Below are 15,359 nucleotides of genomic sequence, written 5' to 3'. Positions count from 1 at the left end.
ACTGTTTTTGCCACACTTAGAGCACTGTTTTTGCCACACTTAGAGCACTGTTTTTGCCACACTTAGAGCATTGTTTTTGCCACACTTAGAGCACTGTTTTTGCCACACTTAGAGCACTGTTTTTACCACACTTAGAGCATTGTTTTTGCCACACTTAGAGCACTGTTTTCGCCACACTTAGAGCACTGTTTTTGCCACACTTAGAGCATTGTTTTTGCCACACTTAGAGCATTGTTTTTGCCACACTTAGAGCACTGTTTTTGCCACACTTAGAGCACTGTTTTTGCCACACTTAGAGCACTGTTTTTGCCACACTTAGAGCACTGTTTTTGCCACACTTAGAGCATTGTTTTCCATGTGCTGGACAATTCCTCTTTAAATGTCCTTTATTTAAAAAAAATATTTTTATTCAATTTTTTCAATTTCAGACAGAACAAAAATGATAACAGGGAATAACAGATTCCCCCGCAACTAAACAGAAGTCCCACCTGCTCTCACGGCGCCGAGGTCCCAGGTTCGATCCCGACTCTGGGTCACTGTCCATGTGGAGTTTGTCCATTTTCCCCGTGTTTGCGTGGGTTTCACCCCCACAACCCAAAGATGTGCAGGTTAGGTGGATTGGCCACGCTAAATTGGCCCTTAATTGGAAAAAAATAATTGGACACTCTAAATTTATTTAATAAAAAGATCCCCCAGCCACACCGAGGTAGTGGGTGGAGAAGCTGACCTCCAACCCCTCAGCACCGCCTTCGAGCAACTAGCGAGACCATGGCCTGAATGTCAGTGGTTAGCACTGCTGCCTCACAGCTCCAGAGTCCTAGGTTCAATTCTGGCCTTGGGTCACTGTCTGCGTGGAGTTTGTCCGGGTGCTCCGGTTTCCTTCCACAGTCCATGATGTGCAGGTTAGATGGATTTGCCCCTTAGTCCATAAGATTAGGTGATTTCCCGTAACAGCCTCCCCGAACAGGCGCCGGAATGTGGTGACTAGGGGCTTTTCACAGTAACTTCATTGAAGCCTACTAGTGACAATAAGCGATTTTCATTTTCATTTTTCATTTCATTTCATTTTCATTTACTGGGTTGCGGGGATAGGGTGAGGGTGTGTGTAAAGAGGTCTTAAGTAAGGTGCTCTTTCCAAGCGCCGGTGCAGACTCGATGGGCTGAATGGCTTCTTTCTGCACTGTAAATTCGATGAAACTATGTAACTCCAGCCACAGTCAGCAGCTCCGGCAGGTCCAATACCCCAAATATGACCCGAGGGGACAAGACTTCGATTCCATTTGTAGAATCGACAACATGGCTCCAAACAAGACCCAGAACACCACAAATGTAGGACACAACATGAACATGTGTACATGGTTAGACAGGCTCCTTCCACAACACTCACACTCATACAACACAGAACATTACAGCGCAGTACAGGCCCTTCGGCCCTCGATGTTGCGCCGACCTGTGAAACCACTCTAAAGCCCATCTACACTATTCCCTTATCGTCCATATGTCTATCCAATGACTCATCCTCCCCACCTGCAAATAGTCTACTCAACCTGCATTTGGTCAAATGGGCCCTGTGCACTACCTCCAACTGTATCAGCCCTAACCTCGAACATGATGATGTTGTGTTCAACCTAAGCAGAATCTCACACCACACCAGGTCAAACCTCAACTCCTCCTCCCACTTGGCCTTAATCCCCTCCAAGGATACTGCCTCCTCCGCCGTAATCCACCCGTAAAACCCCGGGGTCCTCCCTCCTCCATCCCCACAGTGAAAAAAACCCTCTTTAGCAACGAGGAAGGTGGCACCACAGGGAATGTCGGAAAGATCTTCATTGCGAGGTCGCACCTGTAAATATCAAAATGTATACACCTGAAAGAAACTAGCTAGTTCGTTAGGTAAAAGAGGGTTAATTAATAAGTTGAATTAATAATTGATTTAAAAAGCTCAATCAGAAACTATTTAAAATGGATTCCATCTTCACTGTGCAAAATGAATATTGCTTGCTTGTGCAAAATGAATATTGTTTGCCTCTGCAACATGGATATCTGTTTGTAACGAGCTAAGGACCAGCTTGTAATGAGCTAAGCAAATGAAACATTTCCAATGAAGGTCAGGTTGACATTAGAGGTCCTATGAACCATCCTTTGTCCAAAAGAAACAATTATATTACGTTGGCAGGGGTACAGGGCATACTATTGCATTGGAGGTTGGGGCACCAAACTGTATATATTTGTTACATTAAACATTTGTGCACAACGTTGTAACCTGCCTCGGTGCTCTGTCAGAAAGGTGTGAAGGGGTGGGCTGAGCTGGGCTGGCCATAGAGGGGGCGGGGGGGAATGGATGGGCGTTGTCGGTGGGATTGGCCCGGGGACTACGCTTCGACCAGCGCTCACCGCTCAGATATCCCACCCCCGCAGACCCCCGCCCACACCCCAAGATCTCCCCACCACTGCCACCGCAGGGATTCGATGGGACTGTGTGATGGAATGGCCAGCATGCAGCGATCACCCGAGTGCTTGGTGGAAAGTGCGACCATGGGCAGGAGTCAGATGTTGTCAAACGATGCAGAGCACCAGCGCTTGTCCCAGTGCGGGTTGTCATCGTCCTCCAACCCGTCGACCAGACTCGCTGATACTACCAACCCAGGACCTGCATCCCGTAATAGGTCAGGAAGGAATCACGGAGGGGATTGCAAGCGTGTGGGGCAGGGTGGTGGTGGTGGTGGTGGGGGGGGGGGCTGCGTAGTGGGGGGGGTCCATCCCCCGCCAGTTGCTGAACCCGGAGGCAATTAGAGCATACCGTTCATGTTGGCCCAGATTCACACATTGTGCGGCCTCTCATTCCTGCCCGGGTCTCATGTCCTGTCCCTCCTCCCCCTCCCCTGCATCCTCTTCATCAGACTAGGACTGACATTCATCCTCCTTCTCCAGCACGTCGCCCCTCTGCTGCAGGTTTCCTCCAGAGGAGTTCATACACCTGAACTGCATCTTCAGGATACCGAAGCTCGGCTTGATCACGCCCCTGGTCACGGCAGGTTTTCCTTATAGTGAGTCTCCCGGTTGGTCTGTGGCCTCCAGATTGGTGTCATCAGCTACGACTACAGTGGAAACCCCCTGTTGCCCAGGAGCTACGCCCCCCACTCCCCTCAAGCCGGGACTGCGCCTCAAAGAGACCAGGAACCACCTAATGTGCCAGGATGAAGGCATCATGCACACTGCCCTCCCACCGCCCCCCCCCCTACCCCCACTGCTATGCTCCCCTTGCCCCTACCCCTCCCACTCAGGCTACCCACCGCAGCCCCCAGCTCCATACTGCTCCCGTTCACTAGCATTTCCTGCTAGCATGGTGACTCCCACCTCAAGGCCCAAACAAAGAACCCCACCTAAGCCCTCCAACCTACTCATCCCCCCATTCTTCGACCCACCCCCATGTCCCCTCCTGTTGTGCAAACCAAACAACTCCATGTCCTATGTACATAACACATCAAACAAAAACACCCATAATAATAAGACAACAGAAAAAATCCCACATACACAAAATTACCAATTACAATCAAACGCTAGCGTAAACACAAACAGAACGTAAACAATACAAAAGTTACAACCATTACAAAAGTCCCCTCCTCAGCCCTCCCCAATCCATGCTCCTTAACAAAGTAATTTGCCTCCTCCAGCATGAAGAAAGAGTGTTCCCTTCCCTTGAAAGTTATCCAAGGTTTTGCCGGGTACAGAATCCCAATCCGAACCTTGCTCCAGAAGAGCGCTGCCTTGACCTTATTGAACCTCGGCTGTCTCTTGGCCAGGCCAGCACCAATGTCCTGATAGTTCCGGATCCAATTCCCTTCCCAGCTGTAGTCCTGAGTCACCTTGTTCCACCTCAGAATCTTTTCTTTGTCCTGGAATTTTTGCATCCGCACAATCACCACCTGAGTTGACTCCCCAGCCCTTGGCCTCTGCCTCAAGGACCCGTGGGCTTGATCAACCTCTGGGTCTGTGGTGAACCACGTTCCACTGTTACTCACTGCTGTATATATATATTCACCGTTATTGTTTGTTCCATTGTTACTGTTGTTGTTGTTGATTCTGTTGGCACCGCCTGTGGCTCCGCCCCTCGGGCTTTGTATATAGTTGGCTGATCTGTGGCAGTTCCGATAGTGAGGGATCAGCAGCAGGCAGGCATACATCTCAGTGTATTAAAGACACAATTTAGTTCTATAACTCACTTTGTCTATTATTGATGGTCCATCAGGGAACTTGTCGAAAATTCTCTCCTCCACCAACTTTTCAAACACCTTTGCGGCATAGCCCTTGGCACTCATTCCCTCCACTCCCCCTGACAGGCCCACATACGCAGATTTTGCCACCCAGACCGATTCACCTGGATATCCATCCTTGCACTCAGCACCTTACAGGCCTCACCCAGGATCGCCATCTCCATATCCAAACACACGATCTGGTCACTCTGGTCTGACACCACCCTTTCCACCTCTTGGATTGTTGCTCCTTGTGCCTCCAAGCGCTTCTCCACCCGATCCAGTGACCCACGAAGAGGTGCTATCGCCCCATCAATCGCACTCGATCAGTCCGTCTGCATCTCCTTTCATTGCAGCTGAAATTCCTCATCAATAAAGCTCATCGACTGCTCCACAACCAGAGTGGCGGCTGGCAGCTGACAATGCCCCTTTCCCTCCGCCATCTTTCCCACTGGTGCTACGCCACAAGTGCCCTCCAACTCCTAAGCCAGGGCTTTCACCAACTTTAGCCGGGTTAGATACCCCATCAGCATTCCAATCCGGGGGGGAGAATCAATCACCCTCCACTCTCCTCACAATGCATCCACCAGAACCACCCATTAAATGGGTAAAAAGGACCAAAACCAACACTTCCCAGCAGGAGCCACCGCGTTTGTGACCGATCTGACCATGGCCGCCACCGGAAATCTCACCCTTCAGCATTCTTAACGACCCAGCCTCTACAGCCCTCGGTGGTAAATAACTCCACAGACTCATTACCCTCCGAGAGAAGAAATTCCCACTCATCTCTGTCTTAAATGGGCAGCCCCTTACTCTGAGATTATGCCGTCTGGTCGTAGATTCTCCCACAAGGGGAAACATCCCCTCAGCATCTACCCTGTTAATCCCCTCAGAATCCTTTTTAGAACATAGAACACAGAACATTACAGCGCAGTACAGGCCCTTCGGCCCTCGATGTTGCGCTGACCTGTGAAACCACTCTAAAGCCCATCTACACTATTCCCTTATCGTCCATATGTCTATCCAATGACCATTTCAATGCCCTTAGTGTTAGCGAGTCCACTACTGGTGCAGGCAGGGCATTCCACGCCCTTACTACTCTCTGAGTAAAGAACCTACCTCTGACATCTGTCTTATATCTATCTCCCCTCAATTTAAAGCTATGTCCCCTCGTGCTAGACATCACCATCCGAGGAAAAAGGCTCTCACTGTCCACCCTATCCAATCCTCTGATCATCTTGTACGCCTCAATTAAGTCACCTCTTAACCTTCTTCTCTCTAACGAAAACAGCCTCAAGTCCCTCAGCCTTTCCTCATAAGATCTTCCCTCCATACCAGGCAACATTCTGGTAAATCTCCTCTGCACCCTTTCCAATACTTCCACATCCTTCCTATAATGCGGCGACCAGAATTGCACGCAATACTCCAAATGCGGCCGCACCAGAGTTTTGTACAGCTGCAACATGACCTCATGGCTCCGAAACTCAATCCCTCTACCAATAAAAGCTAACACACCGTATGCCTTCTTAACAACCCTCTCAACCTGGGTGGCAACTTTCAGGGATCTATGTACATGGACACCGAGATCTCTCTGCTCATCCACACTGCCAAGAATCTTACCATTAGCCCAGTACTCTGTTTTCCTGTTGTTCCTTCCAAGATGAATCACCTCACACTTTTCTGCATTAAACTCCATTTGCCACCTCTCAGCCCAGCGTTGCAGCTTATCTATGTCCCTCTGTAACTTGTAACATCCTTCCGCACTGCCCACAACTCCACAGACTTTAGTGTCATCTGCAAATTTACTCACCCATCCTTTCTACGCCCTCCTCCAGGTCATTTACAAAAATGACAAACAGCAGTGACCCCAAAACAGATTCTTGTGGTACACCACGAGTAACTGGACTCCAGTCTGAACATTTCCCATCAACCACACCCCTTTGTCTTCTCCCAGCTAGCCAATTTCTGATCCAAACTGCTAAATCACCCTGAATCCCATGCCTCCGTATTTTCTGCAGTAGCCTACCGTGGGGAACATTATCAAACGCTTTACTGAAATCCATATACACCACATCAACTGCTTTACCCTCATCCACCTGTTTGGTCACCTTCTCAAAGAACTCAATAAGGTTTGTGAGGCACGGCCTCCCCTTCACAAAACTGTGTTGACTATCTCTAATCAAATTATTCCTTTCCAGATGATTATACATCCTATCTCTTAGAAACCTTTCCAAGATTTTGCCCACAACAGAAGGAAGGCTCACTGGTCTATCGTTACTGGGGTTGTCTCTACTTCCCGGGGGACAACATTTGCTATCCTCCAGTCTTCTGGCATTATTCCTGCAGACAAAGATGACTTAAAGATCGAAGCCAAAGGCTCAGCAATCTCCTCCCTAGCTTCCCAGAGAATCCTAGGATAAATCCTATCCGGCCCAGGGGACTTATCTATTTTCACACTTTCCAGAATTGCTAACACCTCCTCCTTATGAACCTCAAGCCCTTCTAGTCTAGTAGCCTGAATCTCTATTCTCCTCAACAACATTGCCTTTTTCCAGTGTGAATACTCACAAAAAATATTCATTTAGCACCTCTCCTATCTCCTCGGACACCAAGCACAACTTCCCACTACTGTCCTTGACTGGCCCTACTCTCACCCTAGTCATTCGTTTATTCCTGACTTATCTATAGAAAGCTTTAGGGTTATCCTTGATCCTACCTGCCAAATACTTCTCATGTCCCCTCCTGGCTCTTCTTAGCTCTCTCTTTAGGTCCTTCCTAGCAAACTTGTAACTCTTGAGCGCCCTTACTGAACCTTCATGTCTCATCATTACATAAGCCTCCTTCTTCCTCTTGACAAGTGTTTCGACTGCTTTAATAAACCACGGTTCCCTTGCTCGACCACTTCCTCCCTGCCTGACAGGTACATACTTATCAAAGACACGCAGTAGCTGTTCCTTGAACAAGCTTCACATTTCCCCTGCAGTTTTCCTCTCCATCCGATGCATCCTAAGTCTTGCCTCATCGCATCATAATTGCCTTTCCCCCAGATATAACTCTTGCACTGCGGTATATACCTATCCCTTTCCATCACCAAAGTAAATGTAATCGAATTGTGGTCACTATCACCAAAGTGCTCACCTACCTCCAAATCTAACACCTGTCCTGGTTCATTACCCAGTACCAAATCCAATATGGCCTCGCCTCTCGTTGGCCTATCTACATACTGTGTCAGGAAACCCTCCTGCACACATTGGACAAAAACAGACCCATCTAAAGTACTCGAACTATAGCGTTTCCAGTCAATATTTTGAAAGTTAAAGTCCCTCATAACAACTACCCTGTTGCTTTCGCTCCTATCCAGAATCATCTTTGCAATCCTTTCCTCTACATCTCTGGAACTTTTCAGAGGCCTAGAGAAAACCCCTAACAGGGTGACCTCTCCTTTCCTGTTTCTAACCTCAGCCCATACTACCTCAGTAGACGAGTCGTCATCAAACGTCCTTTCTGCCACCGTATTACTGTCCTTGACTAACAATGCCACCCCGCCCCCTCTTTTACCACCTTCCCTGAGCTTACTGAAATATCTAAACCCCGGCACCTGCAACAACCATTCCTGTCCCTGCTCTATCCATGTCTCCGAAATGGCAACCACATCGAAGTCCCAGGTACCATCCCATGCCGCATGTTCACCCACCTTATTCCGGATGCTCCTGGCATTGAAGAAGACACACTTTAAACCACCTTCCTGCCTGCCGGTACACTCCTGCAACTTTGAAACCTTACTCATGACCTCACTACTCTCAACCTCCTGTATGTCTCAATAAGATTGCCTGGATTCTTCGAAACTCCAACAACTACAGGCCCAACCTACTTAACCTCCACTCATAAGAAAATCCCTCCATACCTGGGATTAACCTGGTCAATCTTTTCTCGACTGTCTTCAATGTCAGTATGTCTTTCCTTAGTTATGGTCTAACTAGCACCTTGTACAGATTTAGCAGGATTTCCCTATTTTACACTCCATTCCCTTTGGAATAAAGGCCAATATTTCATTTGCCGCCCCTATTACCAACTGAGCTTGCATGCTAGCTCTTTGTGATTTATACACGAGGACCCCCAGACCCCTCTGCAACTTTCTGCCATCTTTCTCCAATTAAATAATATTCAGCTCATTTATTCTATTTAATTTTTATTTAAATTATTTTTTACGGGAAATGGGCTTCTCTGGCTAGGCCAGCATTTGTTGCCCATCCTAATTCTCCTCGGGAACCACTGCAGTCTGTCATAATATACATACAGGTATATGATTGTGCACAGACAGGCAGTGATTGACACACAGGATGACAAGTGATCACACAGAACATAGCAGCCAATCACCAGACAGGACACGGCCACTATAAAGCCAGAGGGCACTAGTTTTCCCGCTCTCTTGGGATCCAGAGTCTGAGACAGTCAGAGCCCGTGAGCAGCAACTAGAACATACACCATGTGGTAGTAAGATAGTCTAGTCAGGTTAGCCTCAGGTCTCCAGTCAAACCATAGTGTCAACCCACAGTTAAAGTATGTATGATAGTTAAGAGTTCAATAAAATCGAGTTGCATTTCTTCAAGTGTTGGAAGCCTGTCTCTCTCACTGCAACAGTAAACGTAGTCCTCGCAGACCCGGCACACCCAACACATCACAGTCCACGTGGTGTAGGTACACCCACAGTGCTGTTCGGGAAAGAGTTCCAGAATTTTGACCAAGCCTTACGGCCCTAATGCTACGTCTTGGTGGATCCCCAGATGGTACATCAGGAGTGGAGGCGGCCTGCTGTGATTCCTGCCCTGTGATCTGGGTCCCCTTTGGCACCTATCTGCTGGGACAACCGGGCCTGGATGAGTTTGGCTGCTGCTTGGGTGTCCCAGTTGGCATGGTTCCGCCCTGTTCTCCCACTGCCCATGTGATGCGCCAGGGACAGGAGGGGGGGTTGCGAGGCCCTGCAGTGTTCAGGCACCTCCCCTGCAGGAGTCACCGGCATGGGACCCCAACACCTCCTCCTCCCTCGGGGTGCCTGATGGCCCCTGGGCTACTCCATGGGACGGGGGTGTGAGGGGAGCTAACTGCTGAGGTTCCCCTGCCACCTGTTGCTGCCAGTCCTGGAGACCTGCTCTTGTCTCGACCAGGGTTTCTGTGTTCGCAGCCATGGAGCAGAGAGAGTGAACCGCCTCCCACTAGGACTGCGCCACATCACCCAGTGACTGTGCCTTCTCGCTCTGGGACTGGGCCATGCCAGCCAGAGGCCAGGCATTGCCACCGACACTCTCAGCTGTGACTGGGCCACGCTCTGGAGCATCGCTGCAATGTCCAGGTACAAGGCTGCCTGTTATAGGGCGGCCCCATTCTGGGCCTCGGCCACCACCTCCACAGAGTGCAGCAGGCCTTGCACATCCTGACCCATGGACGAAACCTTCACCCCCAAGACCTCCACCGCTGACGCCACCCGTGCAGTGTTGGCCTGGGTGGCATGAATGGTCAGCACCACCTCCTGCACGCGATTGGACTCCTCCACCTGCATCTGCATGCATTGGATACTTGCCAACAATCCCTTATGTAGTCTCTGGCTCTGAGACTGGATCTCCGCAATCGATGGGACCGTCCGATCCAGAAGCCTGAAATCCATCTGGACGGCGGCCAATCCCTGGGCTCGGCCTACCCTCCGACCAACTGCCCCCTCAAGGGTTCCTACCTCCAACTGTTATACCGCTGCATGTGTGTGGAGTGCACCAGATAGTGTCCCAGGAGCCTCTTCACTAAAGTGCCCAACTGTGGTGAGTCCCTCTGGGATGGTGGAGGGTGTTGGAAACAGCTCTGAGGGAACGTCGGGGTCTTCCCTGGACTCAAGCTCCAGGGTGTGACGGGATGCAAGTTAAGGCCTCTTGTCGCTGTCGGTGTCCTCGTCGTTGGTGGTGGTTTGAGCCGGGGACGGGGGAAACGAGAAGGGCTCACAACATTACCAGGCTCACCTGCAAGACACAAGACAAGATGCATGATTGGACCATGGGGTGGGGGTTGTGAGGGGGGGAGGGGAGGGGGGGGTGATGGAGGTGTTTGGGGGAAGGGGGACTGTGGGGAGCGGGGTGGGGGTTGGTGGTGGACAGGGGGTGTGAGGGTGGTAGTGGTGGAGTGGTGTGTGGGAGAGGTGTGACATGGGGAACCACAACGTGGCGGCGTCTCACTTCCTCACTAGATACCGATTTCTGCCTCGGCAACTGGCCTTTCTCCAGGCCCAGTGACCATGTCCAGTGCCCTCTGTTCCATTGTGGCGAGGGCCACAGTCCCGGTGGTCCCCCTCCGCTCTTCTCCCTCTCACGTTGATTAAGAGATTATGAGGGGGGGGTGGAAGAGAAAATGCACAGTGTGAGACAGTCTGAGGCATGAAGCCAAGGGGGTGGGTGACTGGTGGCTTTAGTGCCCAGGGCACCTGGTCATGACGGCTGTGATGGTGCCGGCATGTGTTGCAGGGTGGGGATTCGGCCGCCGTTCTGGTGCGGGGGTTGTAGTTGTGTGGGATGGAGGTTGGTCGGAGGGGCACAGTGCTGCCCACACACCCTGGCTGCCCTGAGGAGGTCATGCAGATTTTTCGCCAGTACTGGCCAGTCCTCTCAGGGTTGCCAACAACGCTGACTGCCTCTGCCACCTGCCCCCTGGCACAGCAAACGGCAGTGACTGGCAGCCTCCTTCCCACCCCGGGGTATAGGGTCGCCTGCCTCTCCTTCAGGGTGTCTAACAGGGTCTCCAGTTCAGTGTCCATGAAACGGGGTGCTGTTCTCCTTGCTGCCATCTTGTTGTCTGGGATGGTGTGTGTGGGTAGTGGAGTGTGTATATGCTGCTGCAGCTTGTCAGCCTCCTGAGTGTAAATCCCGGATCCGGCACCATTTCTCATTAGAATGGATTGTGTCCCACGTGGCACCGGTGCTGGCCCCCTGACGGTCGGTGAATTAGTCCAGGTGCGGCGTAGGTTTGCTGTCATAGTCGTCAACTAATCCTGCCTCAACATCAACACTTAATCTGAGGCACGAGAATCTGGCCCACTTACTCTTATCTGGAGTAACCTTTAGTCGCGTAGCTCGTCAACATTTACTGTCAAAGACTCAAACATGAATAACAGTTTAACTTTTCAATTTCTTATGAACAAGTTGCTTTATTATTTTACCTTTATGTGACGAAGACTCAGATTCCCATCACCAGCAAAGCCAACCGTATCAGCAGGCAGTAAAGCAACCAGAATACGGGCCAGGAATACGCATTTCTCTCTCTTGCTCATTGATCCATACTTGAAAGTCACAGTTCACAGTGTTACCAATCTGTCTGATCACTTCCTGTTTCTTAACGATATGCCAAAACAAATAAAATTCAGAAAAAGTTAGACCACAGCTGGAGCTTTGCATAGAGGCACAACACGTGACTAAAAGATATGCTGCCTTTGGAACATGTGGTTAATATTTAACCTGGGCTCAATATGTCACATATATGAGGAGAGATGATATGATCTAATCATAGATTATCATAGAATTTACAGCGCAGAAGGAGGCCATTCAGCCCATCGAGTCTGCACCGGATCTTGGAAAGAGCACCCTACCCAAGGTCAACACCGCCACCCCATCCCCATAACCCAGTAACCCCACTAAGGGCAATTTTGGACACTAAGGGCAATTTACCATGGCCAATCCACCTAACCTACACATCTTTGGACTGATATTGTGTGAATATCATTGGCAGGACCGCATTTATTGCCCTGAATGCATAACTTTTTAAATTCTTTTTCGGGATGTGAGCATCACTGGATTGGATTGGATTGGATTTGTTTATTGTCACGTGTACCGAGGTACAGTGAAAAGTATTTTTCTGCGAGCAGCTCAACTGATCATTAAGTACATGGGAAGAAAAGGGAATAAAAGAAAATACATAGTAGGGCAACACAAGGTATACAATGTAACTACATAAGCACCGGCATCGGATGAAGCATACAGGGTGTAGTGTTAATGAGGTCAGTCCATAAGAGGGTCATTTAGGAGTCTGGTGACAGTGGGGAAGAAGCTGTTTTCGAGTCTGTTCGTGCGTGTTCTCAGACTTCTGTATCTCCTGCCCGATGGAAGAAGTTGGAAGAGTGAGTAAGCCGGGTGGGAGGGATCTTTGCTTATGTTGCTCGCTTTCCCCAGGCAGCGGGAGGTGTAGATGGAGTCAATGGATGGGAGGCAGGTTTGTGTGATGGACTGGGCGGTGTTCACTACTCTCTGAAGTTTCTTGCGGTCCTGGGCCGAGCAGTTGCCATACCAGGCTGTGATGCAGCCAGATAGGATGCTTTCTATGGTGCATCTGTAAAAGTTGGTAAGGGTTAATGTGGACGTGCCGAATTTCCTTAGTTTCCTGAGGAAGTATAGGTGCTGTTGTGCTTTCTTGATGGTAGCGTCGACGTGGGTGGACTAGGACAGAGTTTTAGAGATGTGCACCCCGAGGAATTTAAAACTGCTGACCATCTCCACCTCGGCCCCGTTGATGCTGACAGGGGTGTGTACAGTACTTTGCTTCCTGAAGTCAATGACCAGCTCTTTAGTTTTGCTGGCATTGAGGGAGTGATTGTTGTCGCTACACCACTCCACTAGGTTCTCTATCTCCCGCCTGTATTCGGACTCGTCGTTATTCGAGATCCGGCCCACTATCGTCGTATCGTCAGCAAACTTGTAGATGGAGTTGGAACCAAATTTTGCCACACAGTCGTGTGTGTACAGGGAGTAGAGTAGGGAGCTAAGTACGCAGCCTTGCGGGGCCCCGGTATTGAGGACTATTGTGGAGGAGGTGTTGTTGTTCATTCTTGCTGATTGTGGTCTGTGGGTCAGAAAGTCGATCCAGTTGCAGAGTGGGGTGCCAAGTCCTAGGTTTTGGAGCTTTGATATGAGCTTGTCTGGCATTATGGTGTTGGATGCGGAGCTGTAGTCAATAAATAGGAGTCTGATGTAGGAATCCTTGTTGTCGAGATGCTCTGGGGATGAATGTAGGGCCAGGGAAATGGCGTCTGCTGTGGACCGGTTGCGACGGTATGCGAATTGCAGTGGATCAAGGTGTTCTGGGAGTATAGAGGTGATGCGCTTCATGATCAACCTCTCGAAGCACTTCATTACGACTGAAGTCAGGGCCACCGGACAGTAGTCATTGAGGCACGTTGCCTGGTTCTTTGGCACCGGTATAATGGTGGTCTTCTTGAAGCAGCTGGGGATCTTGGAGAGGAGTAGGGACAGGTTAAAGATGTCCAAGCTGGTCCTCTGCTAGCTGGTCCGTGCCGGCTCTGAGTGCACGACCAGGGATCCCGTCCAGGCCCGTCGCCTTCCGAGGGTTCACTTTCAGAAAGGCCGATCTGACTTTGGAATGTGTGATGGTGGGTATGGGTGAATTATGGGCTGCTGGGACACTCAACAGCGGATTGTTGGTTACCTGCTTGAACCAAGCATAGAATGCATTGAGTTCATTGGGGAGGGGTGCGCTGCTGCCGGAGATACTGCTCAGCTTGGCTTTGTAGCCCGTTATGTTGTTTAGTCCTTGCCACAATCACTGAGCATCTGTCTGTGACTCTAGCTTGGATTGATATTCTCTCTTGGCATCTCGGATGGCTTTGCGGAGGTCAGACCTAGATTTCTTGTATAGGTCAGAGTCGTCTGACTTGAATGCCTCAGATCTGTCCTTCAGTAGAGAGTCAATCTTGTGATTGAGCCATGGTTTCCGGTTGGGGAACGTACGTACTGCTTTCTTTGGCACGCAGTCGTCCACACATTTGCTGATGAAGTCTGTGACGGTGGTGGCATACTCATTTAAGTTGGTCGCTGAGTCCTTAAATATGGACCAGTCCACTGTCTCTAGGCAGTCACGTAAGAGCTCTTCTGTTTCCTTGGACCAGCACTGCACAACCTTCTTAGCTGGATTCTCCCACTTGAGTTTCTGCTTGTATGCCGGGAGAAGGATGATGAACGATTAGTTGGACAAAGACGAGAGTTGAATACAACTGAGGCTTTATTACTCTAAGATGTGTGGCCTCCCACAGCAGCTGGCAAAATGGCTGCTGCACGGAGAACAAACATATTTATACTCCACCTACTGGGTTAAGCCAGCAGGCAGGGACTACCGCTGTACCTATAGTGCAGGGTCTTACCGTACATCTCCTAATATATGTACAACAGTTGTTTACCACAAATGAGCACCGTCTTATGGTCTGATTTCCCAAAGTGCAGTCGGGGGATGGAACGGTAGGCGCCCTTGATTTTTGAGTAGCAGTGGTCAAGAGTGTTGTCGCCCTGGTGGGACAGGGGATGTGCTGGTGGAATTTTGGCAGTACACTCTTGAGGTTGGCCTTGTTGAAGTCTCCGGCCACGATGAACAAGGCCTCCGGATGTTCTGTTTCGTAGTTGTTTATAACTGTGTACAGTTCATCCAGGGCCTTTCTCTCTTCTGCCTGGTGTGGGATGTAGACCGCTGTGATGATGGCTGAAGTGAACTCACCTGGAAGATAGTATGGGCGGCACTTCACGGTCAGGTATTCCAGGTCCGGGGAGCAGTAGGTCGCCAGGGTCACCACATCCAAGCACCAGGAGGAGTTGATGAGGAGGCAAACCCCTCCACCCTTTGTTTTGCCTGATGACGCGGTGCGGTCCGCCTGATGATTTGAGAAGCTTTCAGGTTGTATGGCACAGTCCGGTAAGGCAGAGGTGAGCCATGTCTCTGTGAAACAGAGCACACAGCAGTTTCTTACTTCCCTCTGAGTGGTAAGTCTGGCGTTAAGTTCATCCAGCTTGTTTTCAATCGCTTGGACATCGTTTGCCAGGAGTATGCTGGGGAGAGGGGTCTTGAAACCACGTTGCTTCAGTCTAACCTGCAGACCACCATGTTTCCCTCGCTTCCTCGGTCGGCGACTGCGGCTGGATGTCCCTGGGATCCGATGGGAGACGTCTGACCTTGTGGAAGGTACGTGGTTGCGTCTGGCAGGGTCCAGGGCGCTGGCGGGGACCAGGGAGCTGGTTACGTTTCGGGGGCCGGGTCTGGCAGGGTTCCGGGCGCAGGTTGAGGTAGAAGGTTTGC

General features: G+C 50.2%; 1 protein-coding gene across 1 annotated transcript in view; it reads right to left on the bottom strand.

Annotated features, from left to right (window-relative positions):
* LOC140427841 (NXPE family member 3-like) overlaps window positions 1-11,601 on the bottom strand; it is a 54,152-nt gene extending 42,551 nt beyond the window's left edge. Inside the window, exon 1 of the mRNA XM_072513606.1 lies at window positions 11,449-11,601. The gene's annotated coding sequence lies outside the window, so the exon portion shown is untranslated. The remainder of the gene's footprint in view (window positions 1-11,448) is intronic.
* Between the last annotated feature and the right edge of the window lie 3,758 nt (window positions 11,602-15,359).

This window comes from Scyliorhinus torazame, chromosome 8 (genome assembly GCF_047496885.1).
Source record: "Scyliorhinus torazame isolate Kashiwa2021f chromosome 8, sScyTor2.1, whole genome shotgun sequence".
NCBI classification, from domain to species: Eukaryota; Metazoa; Chordata; class Chondrichthyes; order Carcharhiniformes; family Scyliorhinidae; genus Scyliorhinus; species Scyliorhinus torazame.
The sequence above is the reverse complement of the archived record's forward strand: the minus strand, read 5'-3'. Positions and strand labels throughout refer to the sequence as shown.